This window comes from Astatotilapia calliptera, chromosome 6, assembly GCF_964374335.1.
Source record: "Astatotilapia calliptera chromosome 6, fAstCal68.1, whole genome shotgun sequence".
Classification (NCBI taxonomy): domain Eukaryota; kingdom Metazoa; phylum Chordata; class Actinopteri; order Cichliformes; family Cichlidae; genus Astatotilapia; species Astatotilapia calliptera.
Window position 1 is genome coordinate 13190926 of NC_137427.1, and position 13487 is coordinate 13204412.

Here is a 13487-nt window from a genome sequence, read left to right on the forward strand (position 1 = left end):
ATAAATTGGCTGGTATTTATTTTCACAAATGAATAGGATACTTCTGAAATTATCCAATGATGATCAGAGATGGCAACATTTAGAACAGTGGTCCCCAACCTTTTTTTCGCCACAAACTGTTTTTTTGTCTGACAATATTTTCACGGACCGGCCTTTAAGGTGTCACGGATAAATATAACAAAATAAAACCAGTACCGGTACCCAGAAAAAGAAGATTTATTCATAACACACTGGAAAAGACCCCGGGAAACTGAGTTAACGATAAAGAAGATTTTAAAAAAATAATGCTAAAAACCAATAAAACCCCTGAAAACCATCAATTTCACACCCAAGCCTCAACTCTCGTGGCCTGGTACCAAAAGACTCACGGACCGGTACCGGTCCGTGGCCCAGGGGTTGGGGATTGCTGATTTAGAACATTTCTAACTGTAACATCAACAGGTGACCTGTTGTATGGGTGGGTTCAGTCACATGTTTAAAATCAAATGATTTTACTAAACTCTAATATATAATAAGGATTAATACAGCAGGAGATAGAAGTAATTAAGTATTAAACCTAAATTATTCAAATTCAGATAATTGTGAAATAACACAGATTTACAACTGTTTTAGGTATATAACTAATGGGCGCTGTTTCAGTCAGGTATGTGGTACCTGTATAATCAAGCCAGGTTTCCATTAAAGGGATAAAAGCCAGTTTATTACTAATGAGGGTGTCATTAATAATACATGACTCATTTGTTTAATGTGTACAAAAGCAGCAAGTATTTACCGATTGCTTACTGGTTGCTTGTTATTTGTGGAAAACTGGTGTGGTATTTGCAGAATGTCCTTTAGCTGTGCTGCAATAGTCCTCCCATGATGCACTGAGCATTTCTCCCTTATTCACCTTTTTCACTGTATGTCTTTTTTGCCCTGTCCCTGATAAAACTGAGATTTTCTTTCCCCACTGTCATCAGTTGCTTGTTCATATGGGTTTGTCTGATTGTTGGGGTTTTCTCTTTATTATTGTAGGGTCTTTACAACATATAGTACCTTAAGGCGACTGTTGTTGTAATTTGATGCTATATCAATAAAACTGACCTTTATTGAATTTTGCTCATCATGCACCACAACAGTGGTGACTGAGGAACGTTGATGAAGCAGCTGAGGGACAGAGGTGTTTACATCGTTAACAGTAGCACCTGGGGTGCATGAAGTGAGGCATCTGATCATTTTTATGTGATGGACTATAAATGGTCCAACAAAAATCAGACAGGGAGGTTTGGAGTGACCGTCTACAGCAAAAGCACAAGGACAAGGATGCAAAAACCACTCAACCATTGGCTGAGAATGAACCGGGCACCAGTACATCTCCCTGGGTAGCATGTAGACTGGTCCAGTGCTACTAGAAGAGCTGGACAACACCGGGACCTAAAATGATCCATGCCTAATGGCCGAAAAAGATGCCATGAATGACGAAAAGCACCAATAGGTGGGCTGCTAACAGCAGGTACTCATTCATCTAGAGCAGGGGTGCCCAATCCCAGTCCTCGAGAGCTACTATCCTGCAGCTTTTAGATGCATCCCTACTCCAACACAGCTGAATCAAATGAATGGCTTGTTATCAGGCCTTTGCCAAACATGATGGCATGCTGAAGAGGTAATCAAACCATTTGATTCAGCTGTGTTGGAGTAGGGATGCATCTAAAAGCTGCAGGATAGTAGCTCTCGAGGACTGGGATTGGGCAGCCCTGATCTAGAGTGCCTAAGGATAGCTGAAAGGACAGCACAGAGGCTTTGATCAAGGCAGCATAGCAACAGGCCCTAACCACTAGAGTCTTCCAAAGCCAAAGGAACCCAAGTTGCACATTGTGCAAAAGTGCCCCAGAGACTATCCAGCATATACCAGGATATAAGCTGCAAACTGGGACAGTATACACTGAGAGGCACAGCTAGGTGGCTGGGATAGAATAGATACACATGTGGTTTCAAAGTCCCCAAATCCCAGTGAGAGTCACCTCTGAACCACCTTTGGCCAATGTCCTGTGGGACTTTAATCTCCAGACACACAAGTAGCTGCTGGTCACCCAACCAGAGATAGTGATGGTTGACAAGGAGCATAACACTTCAGTTGTGATAGATGTGACAATCCCAGTGGACAACAACAAAACCAGAAAGGAGCATGACAAAATAGAGAAGTACCATGTGAATGGTAAAGTACAAAGAAATAGGTTTGATCTTGACGGGTGTTTGGTTTGATAAAAGCCTTGCTCAGTCAGACAATTTCAGTTCTATTCAGTTTTATTTATATGGCACCAAATCAGGACAGTTGCCTCAAGTTACTTTATATTCTGAGGTCAAGACCATACAGTAATATAAAGAAAATAATAGCAACATATACAATGAAGTGTTGACCATTACAACCACAATGATTTCAACTTTATCTCTTTATCTTTATTTGACCTGTACCTGGTCTTTTTATGTGAAAACATTTCTTTGAATCGTTCCCTGCAATTTCACCTTTTTTCTTAATTGACTGCCAGTGGACATTTGCTCCTGATAAGTGTTGCAGAGATATCTCACTAACAAAAACTACTGACCATACCTTGTGAATGAAGTCACTCAGACTTGCTGAAAACATGAATCCTTGGGTCAAGGCTAACAGACATAAAAAGACACAATAGCAAAATCTGAAAAACTATGCATTTTCTATGGTGAATGCAACTGTTACTGACAAGTGTTTTTAGTGTGCACCATCCTACATTTAACATAAATACTTCCAACACAGTGGCATTTGCAAAACGCTGGTAATATAAAGAGTCTTCTAATATGACTACTGATACATGTGATCATATGATTACAGATACTGACTCATTGAAATATAAAATATTTGACTGGTGAAAGGAAAAGGAAAAGGAAAAAGAATTATTGTCAACAATTGTTCAGCCATTTTACATAGCCATCCTTGTTTTGTTGTGGCAAATGCTCTCATCTATCTAAGGGTGTGCATGTATTGCTGTGGTTCTCATAGGTAAAGCGCTGTCTCAGCAACATGCTGTACTGATAATGAAAAGCGGTTTTCTTATCGCAGTGACCCTTTGCTTCTATCAGTAAACTGTACCAGCTACAACTCTTAAACATTTAGAAATTCCCACATTACAGTGAATGTGCTCCCGTCAGAAAGAAAAAAAAACCAACCCAAAACATGCACCAGTTTTTTTCTACAGCTACTTTCTCCATTTTCAGTTTTTGTTGTTGTTGTCAGCAGCATACAAATTGTCAAACCCAACTTCCTTTTTCATGGTATTTAGTCAATCACTGTCATGAATGCTTTTATAAGATGTTGAACTGAGCTGCTTAAAAAGATGCCAGGCACAGCACTTTTTTTTTTAAAGCAACTGTTTTCCGTTTGCCTTGCGGCCGCATACACTTTAAAGTGGAAAAGCAGTTTGAAAAAGCAAAAGAGTTTGAACATGGCTTAAAGTGGTGAACACACTAGAGGCTTTGAAAACACACGGCATAGCTTTCCTTGAATGTTCTCTGGCAGGCAGACTTCTGAGCATTTTGTTTCTGTACCACTAGCATAACCCAGTTCCTGCTCTTGTATGATGTCTCTCTAGCTGCAGTCACATCTGCTATCCACTGAAAGACTCCTGAAGCAAACAACACAGACAGAAATCTTAACGGCATTCTGCTGTGGTCACTGTGATGGCACTTTCCATAACGTCAAGTCTACTAACAGTTACCTCTAGTGTGGCTCAGTAATGGACTGCAAATGCAATGGCTAAACTTTTTCCTATTTCAAGATGTAAAATGTCAATTATATAACTGAGCAGTTCTTTAAACTGTCAATAGCCTTTTCACACACTGAATGTTCCAACTTGATGCTATGTGTTTCGTCCAGTCTTTAACCTATTTTTGTATCTGCTGTCCTGTCATTCTGTCCAAAGAAGCAAAGTTACTCACAGAAAACTACATGTGTCCGTAAAATATTAATTTGCAGAGGTTATATACCAAATAGTTGCAAATACACTCCTTTTATTGATAGTAGGGCTGGGCGATATGACCCAAAATTCATATCTCGATATTTTTTTAGCTGGATGGCGATATAAGATATATATCTTGATATTTTTTTAAAGCCATAAAGTAAGAACAAAAAGAGAGTTCTTAGTCAAAGCTGTGTCCCAGATGTCACACAGGCACTTTTATTAACATAAAGCATAGATGTACATGAAAAAAACTACTCAAAAATAAATTATGAGCATTTATTAAAAATAATGCTCCATAAATAAAAATAGTATGTTGTTTTTGTCCATAACAAAAAGCTCACAATTGTGCAGTCAAAATGTAAACTAAAAGACGCTGAGCATAATAACATAGGCAGATTTCACAGCTGCTCTGTTCCCAACTTCTACTGCATGACTGACAGCCTTGAGTTTGAAATCCTCTTTGTAACCATGTCTCTTGTTAACAGGTGACATTTATGGTCCTTATACACACACAATACGGTAATATTACGTTGAAGCACAGTGCGTATTACTACGCGAGGCTCCTCGGTAGCCGCTCCGACAGTCCATCAAGCGGTGCAGCCCCGTAGCTTACCAAAGTTGTACTAAAACATTTTTTGACAGATTGCTGAGCGCCGTGTTCCACATAAAATCAGTTCGCGGTCATCAAGCACAACCAGAATTCATACATAAGGCGCGCTGTCAACTTTTGAGAAAATGAAAGGATTTTAGGCTGTGCAGCCCCTGTGGGCTGCATGGCGTTAGCGTGGTTAGCTTGTTAGCGTGGTTAGCTCGTTAGCACGTTGACGCCATCCAGCCCCACGCACGGAGGAATGCGCAGTAACTCGTTAACGGAGATTTGCCATGTTCATCTTGTCGCTGCCTGGAGGTGAAGCTATGAGGGAGGAGGGGGAGTTGTGTTCAGTGAAGGAGAGGCGAGGCGGAGTAACGTTGCGTAAAGGCAAAAGTGGACGAAAGAGAGGCAAACCTGCGGCTCCACAACTATAATTATGACGTATATATCGATATAAAGGATATGGTCACATCTTATATCTCGTATAAAAATATATCGATATTTTTAAAAAACTCGATATATCGCCCAGCCCTAATTGATAGGGATTTTTTGACCTGCACTTCATCATGTAATCATGTAAAGTGTGTGCCATATTTTTTTCAAGGTTTCCCTCTTTACTTCTCTCCCTGTCCTGCTGTTAAACGCTAAGATAGATCATTAGCTTTAAATGGACTTCAGTCCTCTCATTACATGTCCCATTTACCTTCACTGCATAGCACTCTCCTTTCATAACAAGAAGGGGTGGGAGTGGTGGGGTGGGGGTCATATTTAGGATCTGAAGATTTGGACAAAAATATGATTTCAAAATAAACATTTGTTTAAAAAAAGAGTTGGGAATAGAGACTCTTTCTGTGTTGATATCCACCAGTAATCTAAAAGATCGGCTTATATTGAATACACCTCTGTGCTCCAGCAATTTGTTTCTTTCCCTACCATTTGACAGCTAATGATGGGACGGAGGGACTGGGGGAGGGGTATTATTTGAAGCATGTAATCGCCCCTTTTTTCAGTGCTATTTTTCTTTGATTTCCATTAACCCTTCAGTAGATGCAAAGGGTAGTCTATGCTTTCATATGGCTGCACTGCTGTGTGAAGGGTGATAAATGGTTTCACGTCATGCATGCCATATGTACGTGTTATATATGTGTGTATAAAAATTTGGCAACGTGTGGGTTGCCTTTTATTTTGTGCTTTCAATGCTGTGCTAACATTTGTTAAGTGTATATGTGTTATCGTACGTGAGTAATGTCATTGTGCTGTGTTTGCATACAGAGTTAGATGTATGTGCTAATTGTTTTTAGTATCAGTGTATTGATATTGTACTGTACTAAGGTGACACTGATGATGACAAGGTCACTCAAGCAACACTAATACATTAAGTGTTTCTTAAAAGTGGTCATTTGTTCTCATTTTGTCACGTCTATCATGCTAATTAGATACGGTCTGTTAAAACAGCCCAAATACATTTTTTGTGCTGATATTTTAATATCATATACTGGCATGCTAAGCTTACTTTCTTTTTCCTTTACCTTCATCACAGATGTCATCGTCTTATTCGTCTGCATTGACCCAGTGTTCTCATGCCTCCTTTTCTCAGCACCTTTCTATCCTCACCTAACCTCCAAACTTCCCTATATCACTTCTCAGTTTACTTCAGCTAAGCTAACTCCTTTTAATCTACCTTTCTCCAGCACTCTCTATCTCCCCTGCTCTCTTTTGATCCCTGAGACTATATGGGACCCTATTTCATGTATTACATTTGCTTTTCATCCAACTATTATTTAATAACCAAATGTATATCTATCCCACACTCCTTTAATATCGCTGTCTTTGTTTCAAAACTTTACTTTTTTTCTAGAACATTAACTTTCTTTAGTCCTTAAAGATTTGCTTGAAATTCCCCTAAGAAAAAAAGAGAAAAAAAAATCAATCAAGGGTAACCCCTTGTAGTTTAAAAAAAAAAGAAAGAAAAAATATGTGAAAAAGAGTTATCCATTCATTTGTGGTGATATATATATTCTTCAAAATACAAACCCAATTCCCAAAGGTTATGAAGCTGTGCCAAAGGCAAATAAAATAAAATTTAATAATTTGCTAACTGGATAAAATGATTTATTTACAACAGAAGACAGAAAAAACATCAACTGTTTAAACTGAGACATTTTCATGAAATATATTACTTCATTTTGAATGATCTGTTGGCAATAACATGTTTCAAAAAAGTTGGGATAGGGAAACAAAAAAATATGCAAAACTTAATGGTACTGAAAAGAAACAGCCGGTCATGATTGTGTATAAAAAGAGCATCTTAGAGAAGCAAAGTTTCTCATACTTGAAGATGGGCAGAGGTTCATCAATCTGCAACAAAATGCATCAACAGATTGGAACAATTCAAGAATAATGTTCCTCAATGTAAAATTACAAACACTTTGAATATTTCATCACCTATGGTGCATAATTTCTTAAAAAGACAGACAGAATCTAAAGAAATCTGTATGGGCAAGTTTCAAGCCTGCACTGCATTGCCAACAGGTGGTTGGCCTAGCCTGACAACAATCCAGCTCTTTTACCATAAAGAAATGGTGCATTATGAAAAGAAAAATACAAAAAAGAATACACAGGACTGTTGAGCAGCTAGAATCCTATATCGGAAAAGAATGGGACAATAACCCTTTTCCAATTTGCTGTTGTAATAATCCTTACTTATTCTTTAAGTCAGGGGTGTCCAAACTCCGGCCTTGGCCCGCGGTCCATTTTTAATTGGCCCGCAAGTAATTTTATAAATAGAATAGAATATGGCCCGCACTTCAACTTTTGCTTGAGTGTATTGCACTTCTTAGTTTTAACACCAGGGGGAGCTGCTGTTGATCAAGGCAGTTGCTCCACCAAAAAGGACAATCACAGAAGAAATTTACCCCCAAGTTACTAAACATGGCAGAACCAAAGAAGCGAAAGGTAGAAAGTGAGTGCAGAAAATTTCAGACACGGTGGGAGAGTGAATATTTCTTCAAAGAATTCAAGGGGGAAGTGTGTCTGTTTGATTTGCACTGAAACTGTGGCAATTATGAAAGAGTATAATGTACGACGTCATTATGAAACCAAACATCAGGCCTATGCATTCTACACTAGTGCTGAGCGAGAGCAGAAATTAAAGCAAATTGTAGCTATCCTGCGGGGTCAGCAACAGTATTTTTTTTGTGCTCAAATTATCCAGGAAAAGGCTCCAATAGCCAGCTATGAAGTCGCCCAACTCATTGCAAGACATGGCAAGCCTTTTTCAGATGGAGACCTCATAAAACACGGCCTCGTTAAAGTCACTGAAATAATATGCCCGGAAAAAGTGAAGGACTTCAACAACGTCAGCATGTCCAGAAATCCAGTTGTGCGACGCATTGAAGACTCGTTTTTACTCCATTGCATGTGATGAGAGCACCGATGCCTCAGACACCGCACAGCTGCAAATTTTTTTTGCGGGGAGTGGACGAGAGCACGAGCACTTTAGTTGAGTAAAAAATATATTCCACAGTACCCGTGTGTTAATAAGCATGCATATGCAGGTACACATGCTTCAAATATCAATTATGCGCATCAATTCTGTCACTACCCTGCTTTTGCGCACCACTTTCTTATATCCGTTTTTCTTGTTGACACACAGAGTACACACCGCTGTGCACAGCGCACGCACACATAGTCAGCTGATGTCATCTGATGCAGATTTGCTCCTTAATCAAGTGACATTTGTCTGGATTTTTGCCACGAGTGGCGATCAGCACCGCAGCTGGATGGCCCGATTTACATACCCAGCGCAGCTGATACTCACCAGAATAATTTACTAAAATTATATGCACTCCTGTTATTAAGTCCAGTTCAGTCTGTTAATGTTGATAATCGTTTCAAACGGACGTTAATAGATGTTTTGCCAAGCCTAATAACTTAAATAACAAACTTGAAATGTACCCGTCCCATTTTCCCCTTTATTGTTTTTTTTCTCTGTACTGTAAATCTTCTGTCTAAGAAGAAATCTGAGGCTGCTGTTCTGAGAATGAGCTAACAAAGCTTTTTATGAATAAATCAATAAAGATCCATTTATGGAAAGCTGTGATGAAGGAAGTTTTGTCTTTAATTATATTCAACGATACAACACATTTGACCACTTTTAAGTGATTTTTCTAACTTTAATATAGTAAAGTACCTAATTTCTAGCCTCTTCTGTCCTCTTTATTGCTCTTCTTGTATCTTTTGACTGTCCTCTTCATCACCCCTACTCGGCCATCTTCACCCACTGTCTATCCTATTTAATGTCTAATCTCAGTGTTTTTCCTTCCAACATCACCTGAAACTCACTTCAGAGGGTGTATGAGAAGAAGATATGCACATAACTACACAGTTAGCTGCTGTGACCCAAACGAATGCAGTGGCAAAGTGACCAACACTCAAGCTTGACACCATTTTAGTTTTCCTTCCATTCAGTTAGTCAATCATTCAGTGTGCTTTGTGTCCTGCAGTGACCGAGCTCTCTTGTCATTTCAGACCTTGCCACTCCCACCTGTCTGTCTTTTCCACCAGTCATCTGACCTGCCCCTTCTCTCCACTCAACTCCATGTACTTCACTGATTAGTCCTTGCAGCATCACCCCCGCTTACCATCTCTCACTTGCCAGATTGTGTCTTTGTGTAAAGTGCAATTGCTTTCTGGCATTGTGTTGTTTTCTTTTTCTCTTCTACCTCGGCTGTGATCTGGATTTCGCTTCTGTTGAGCACTGTGTTTAGTTTGTCTGTCATTGTCTCACATGTAAAGTTTTTTTTTTTTTTTTTTTACTAATTTGAATTTTGAATCATGTTCTTGAGCCTCCACCATTTCTGAACCTGAGACAGTGGGAAAAACAGAATGTGTCATAAAAGCACATAAACCTTAGCATCTGGTATTGTTCTGCATATATCTAAAGCACCTGATAGAACCGTTAGTTTAGCTTGAGCAGCCAAAGTGATTTGAGCTTTAAACCAGAAAATCTCCAAGTTTTGTCTTGCGAATAGCAAGTCTATGTTCCCGATCGTGACTCAAGAGTTGGGAGTTCGCCTTGTAATCGGAAGGTTGCTGGTTCGAGGCCCGGCTTGGACAGTCTCGGTCGTTGTGTCCTTGGGCAAGACACTTCACCCGTTGCCTACTGGTGGTGGTCAGAGGGCCGGGTGGTGCCAGTGTCCGGCAGCCTCGCCTCTGTCACTGCACCCCAGGGTGGCTGTGGCTACAATGTAGCTTGCCATCACCAGTGTGTGAATGGGTGGATGACTGGTTGTGTAAAGTGCTTTGGGGTCCTTAGGGACTAGAAAAGCGCTATACAAATATAGGCCATCTACAACGCTTTTCTACAATATGAATAGCCACATCTTGGTTAGAGGTCTTCTTGTGCATAAGAGGGTTTCAATTCTCTTTTCACATTGCGAAAGGAGCGGCGGTGAAAACTCAGTGGAGTGAAATCTGGGGAGCGAAAATAAGACAAACTGCAGCAGGCTTGGAATGTTAAATGCAATGTCAGTGCAGGCTAGTGGGTAGTGGGTAGGAGGGACATTATGCTTGGGAACGGTGCAACGAAAACCGTGACTAGTGTGAGTACAGCCTAATCCAATCCAGGCTGCTATGTTTTAACAGCAGAGACCTGTATTACTAGCTCACCTCCACCTTGATTAAGCACATCTGTGTGTGTGTGTTTGTGTGGGTAGGGGATCGGAACAGTGAACATGTGCTGTGAGACTCACAAGAAGAAAACTCTGGTGTGTCCCATTTCACTGTAGGTATGTTATGCATTAAAGTTTCAAGTGAGTCGTTGAAGAGTGACCTCTCCTTCCTTTTTTTCTGTTTCCCTGTGTGTTTGCTGCTTTCTTCTTCAGGTGCCGTGGTGTTAAAGCAGAGTTTAGTTTTCTCAAGGCTGAAGTGCTCTGCCAGCCCAATCCATGGGTTGGCTTGGTGTTATTAAGTCCAGTTCAGTCTGTTAATGTTGATAATCGTTTCAAACAGACATTAATAGATGTTTTGCTAAGCCTAATAACTTAAATACAAACTTGAAATATACCTGTCTCATTTTCCCCTTTATTGTTTTTTTTCTCTGTACTGTAAATCTTCTGTCTAAGAAGAAATCTGAGGCTGCTGTTCTGAGAATGAGCTACCAAAGCTTTTTCTGAATCAATCAATAAAGATCCATTTATGGAAAGCTGTGATGAAGGAAGTTTTGTCTTTAATTATATTCGACAATATAACACATTTGACCACTTTTAAGTGATTTTTCTAACTTTAATACAGTAAAGTTAAGGTTATATACCTAATTTCTAGTAAGTGGCCCAGCCCCTCCTATATTTTTATGTATGTGGCCCTCAGTGAAAAAAGTTTGGACACCCCTGCTTTAAGCCATTTAAACATTCCAGTCAGGTATTTTTTTCAGTTAAAAGTTTGTCTCTTAGTCTGATTCTTGTGTTTCTGCATTTCTAACTTCTTTATACTTTTAATGTAAAAGAAAGGTCATTATTTTGCACTCACTAAAAGCTTGCATATTTTGCTGTATCCTATTATCTGCTGTTCCTACAACTTAGTCTCTGTGTCAGAGCCAATTTTGATTTTATATATTCTTCCACAGCCTGACTTCCATCCTCACCTCCTGCATTTTTTTATTTCGTCCCCCTTCTAGCCTCTTCTGTCCTCTTTATTGCTCTTCTTGTATCTTTTGACTGTCCTCTTCATCACCCCTACTCGGCCATCTTCACCCACTGTCTATCCTATTTAATGTCTAATCTCAGTGTTTTTCCTTCCAACATCATCTGTCCAGTCAATTATATCTCATCCACAATCTCTAATCCTTTCTGTTGTATAGAGCATTCAGAGCATCTTTGTTTCCACCACCCCTTATCTGTTCCTCAGTTTACATCAGTCCTCCCTGACTCCATCTTTTTCACCTTCTCCCTCAGTTTGTGTTTTCCTCTCTGGCAAAAAGCCCCTTCAGCCTAATCCTGTCTGACAATTCCCAAATGAGGCTAAGACACTAGTAATAAAAAAATGCAGCATGCCTCTTAAAAATACCTGAAACTCACTTCAGAGGGTGTATGAGAAAAAGATATGCACATAACTACACAGTTAGCTGCTGTGACCCAAACGAATGCAGTGGCAAAGTGACCAACACTCAAGCTTGACACCATTTTAGTTTTCCTTCCATTCAGTTAGTCAATCATTCAGTGTGCTTTGTGTCCTCCAGTGACCGAGCTCTCTTGTCATTTCAGACCTTGCCACTCCCACCTGTCTGTCTTTTCCACCAGTCATCTGACCTGCCCCTTCTCTCCACTCAACTCCATGTACTTCACTGATTAGTCCTTGCAGCATCACCCCCGCTTACCATCTCTCACTTGCCAGATTGTGTCTTTGTGTAAAGTGCAATTGCTTTCTGGCATTGTGTTGTTTTCTTTTTCTCTTCTACCTCGGCTGTGATCCGGATTTCGCTTCTGTCTGAGCACTGTGTTTAGTTTGTCTGTCATTGTCTACATGTAAAGTTAGTTTTTTCTTTTACTAATTTGAATTTTGAATCATGTTCTTGACTCCAACCCAGTTATTATCAGAAGCAGCATTGAACTGGACTAACGTCAGCTATCTTCTGCTGTGTAATTCACCATAGTAAAATCTGTGCATCATGCTAGGAGCAAAACTACGGTCCAAGGTTCAAAAATGTACCTTGTTTCTTTGCTTTAATTTACGTCTATCTCCATTACACCATTTCATATAACACCGAATCTACTGTCACAAAACCAAAACAGAATTTTTTAAGTGAAAACTCTTCAGCATATAATAATACTCTAAGTATTTGCCAAAGTGGTTCAATAGCCATATACTGTACCTAATTAAGGATCGAGCACCATTGACACTTTACCTTAATTGCAGTAAAACTGTAATTGAGTGATATTTAAAAGCTGAACAAGAAACAATTTACGTCATGACTTGCAAGTGACCCTTGTTATATATACTTGTTATAAAGACAACAAACCCTACAGCCTGTTTCATTTTGGTTTGATTTGTTTGTTTTGTTGTTTGGTTTTGTGGTTCCAGCTTATACAAACTAAAATTGACTATTTAGCAGTGAGATGAGAAGAACGAGCTGGGGAAAAAAGCCCTAACAAGTCCCAACAAGTGAAAATAAAATAACATTTCAAAAGGTATTTACATATTAATATAATCATTCAGTTAAGGTTAACAAAACCTTTTTTCATTTAGATTCAAATTTCATCATCACCATCCTCATCATCACCATCAGTATCATCTTTTGAAATTCTATGCAATAATAAACGCTGCTGATATACCCTGCACATGTATATACCTGTATATACCACACATGTATATACCTATACATGTGTTCAGTGCTTGTTTCAAAGAAACAGTCCATTCACTGCCTTGTTCACTGGCTCCCAAAGGGCCTTTGTTTCCTCCGTAAGCCCTGACAAACTATCAGTCAACAGCATACATCATTCTGCTGTATACTACTTAAAATCATGTGCATGCTGTACAGCAGGACTGGCTAACTAAAACACCCACTTAAGTTTTTACTTAAAACCACATTTTCACTAAATTGTTATTTGTGGTGTTACTATCTTAGAAATTATTCACAAGAACATAGACTTCATGAATAATAAAGCACAACTAGAAAAAATTGCATTTCCTGCGAAAATGCTGTGTGGATGCCTTACGCTGAAGATTTCTGCTGAAAAAAGCAGAAAAAGTTGAAAAAACAAAAAACATTGCCCTGAGCGAGATTCGAACCTGGCCTTTCTGATCTATAGGCGGCGTCTCACCTTACTGGACCAAACTGATTCTTACAAAGAAGAGGTGGCGAGACTGACAATTCTGGTGAAATTAGCAGAAGCTGCTTAGTATTGTGCTAATAAGAGGTGAAAAGG

At 39.4% G+C, this 13487-nt stretch overlaps 1 protein-coding gene and 1 long non-coding RNA gene across 2 annotated transcripts in view; both read right to left on the reverse strand.

The window, feature by feature from the left end:
* The window catches only part of LOC113023928 (zeta-sarcoglycan-like), a 384596-nt gene that overhangs the window by 59632 nt on the left and 311477 nt on the right, over positions 1-13487 (reverse strand). The window lies entirely within an intron of this gene.
* On the reverse strand, positions 9356-12816 carry LOC145429400 (uncharacterized). The gene is made up of 2 exons (XR_013909633.1): positions 11629-12816; positions 9356-11369 (listed from the first exon to the last, which is right to left on the reverse strand). It is a non-coding gene; the product is annotated as an uncharacterized LOC145429400 (long non-coding RNA).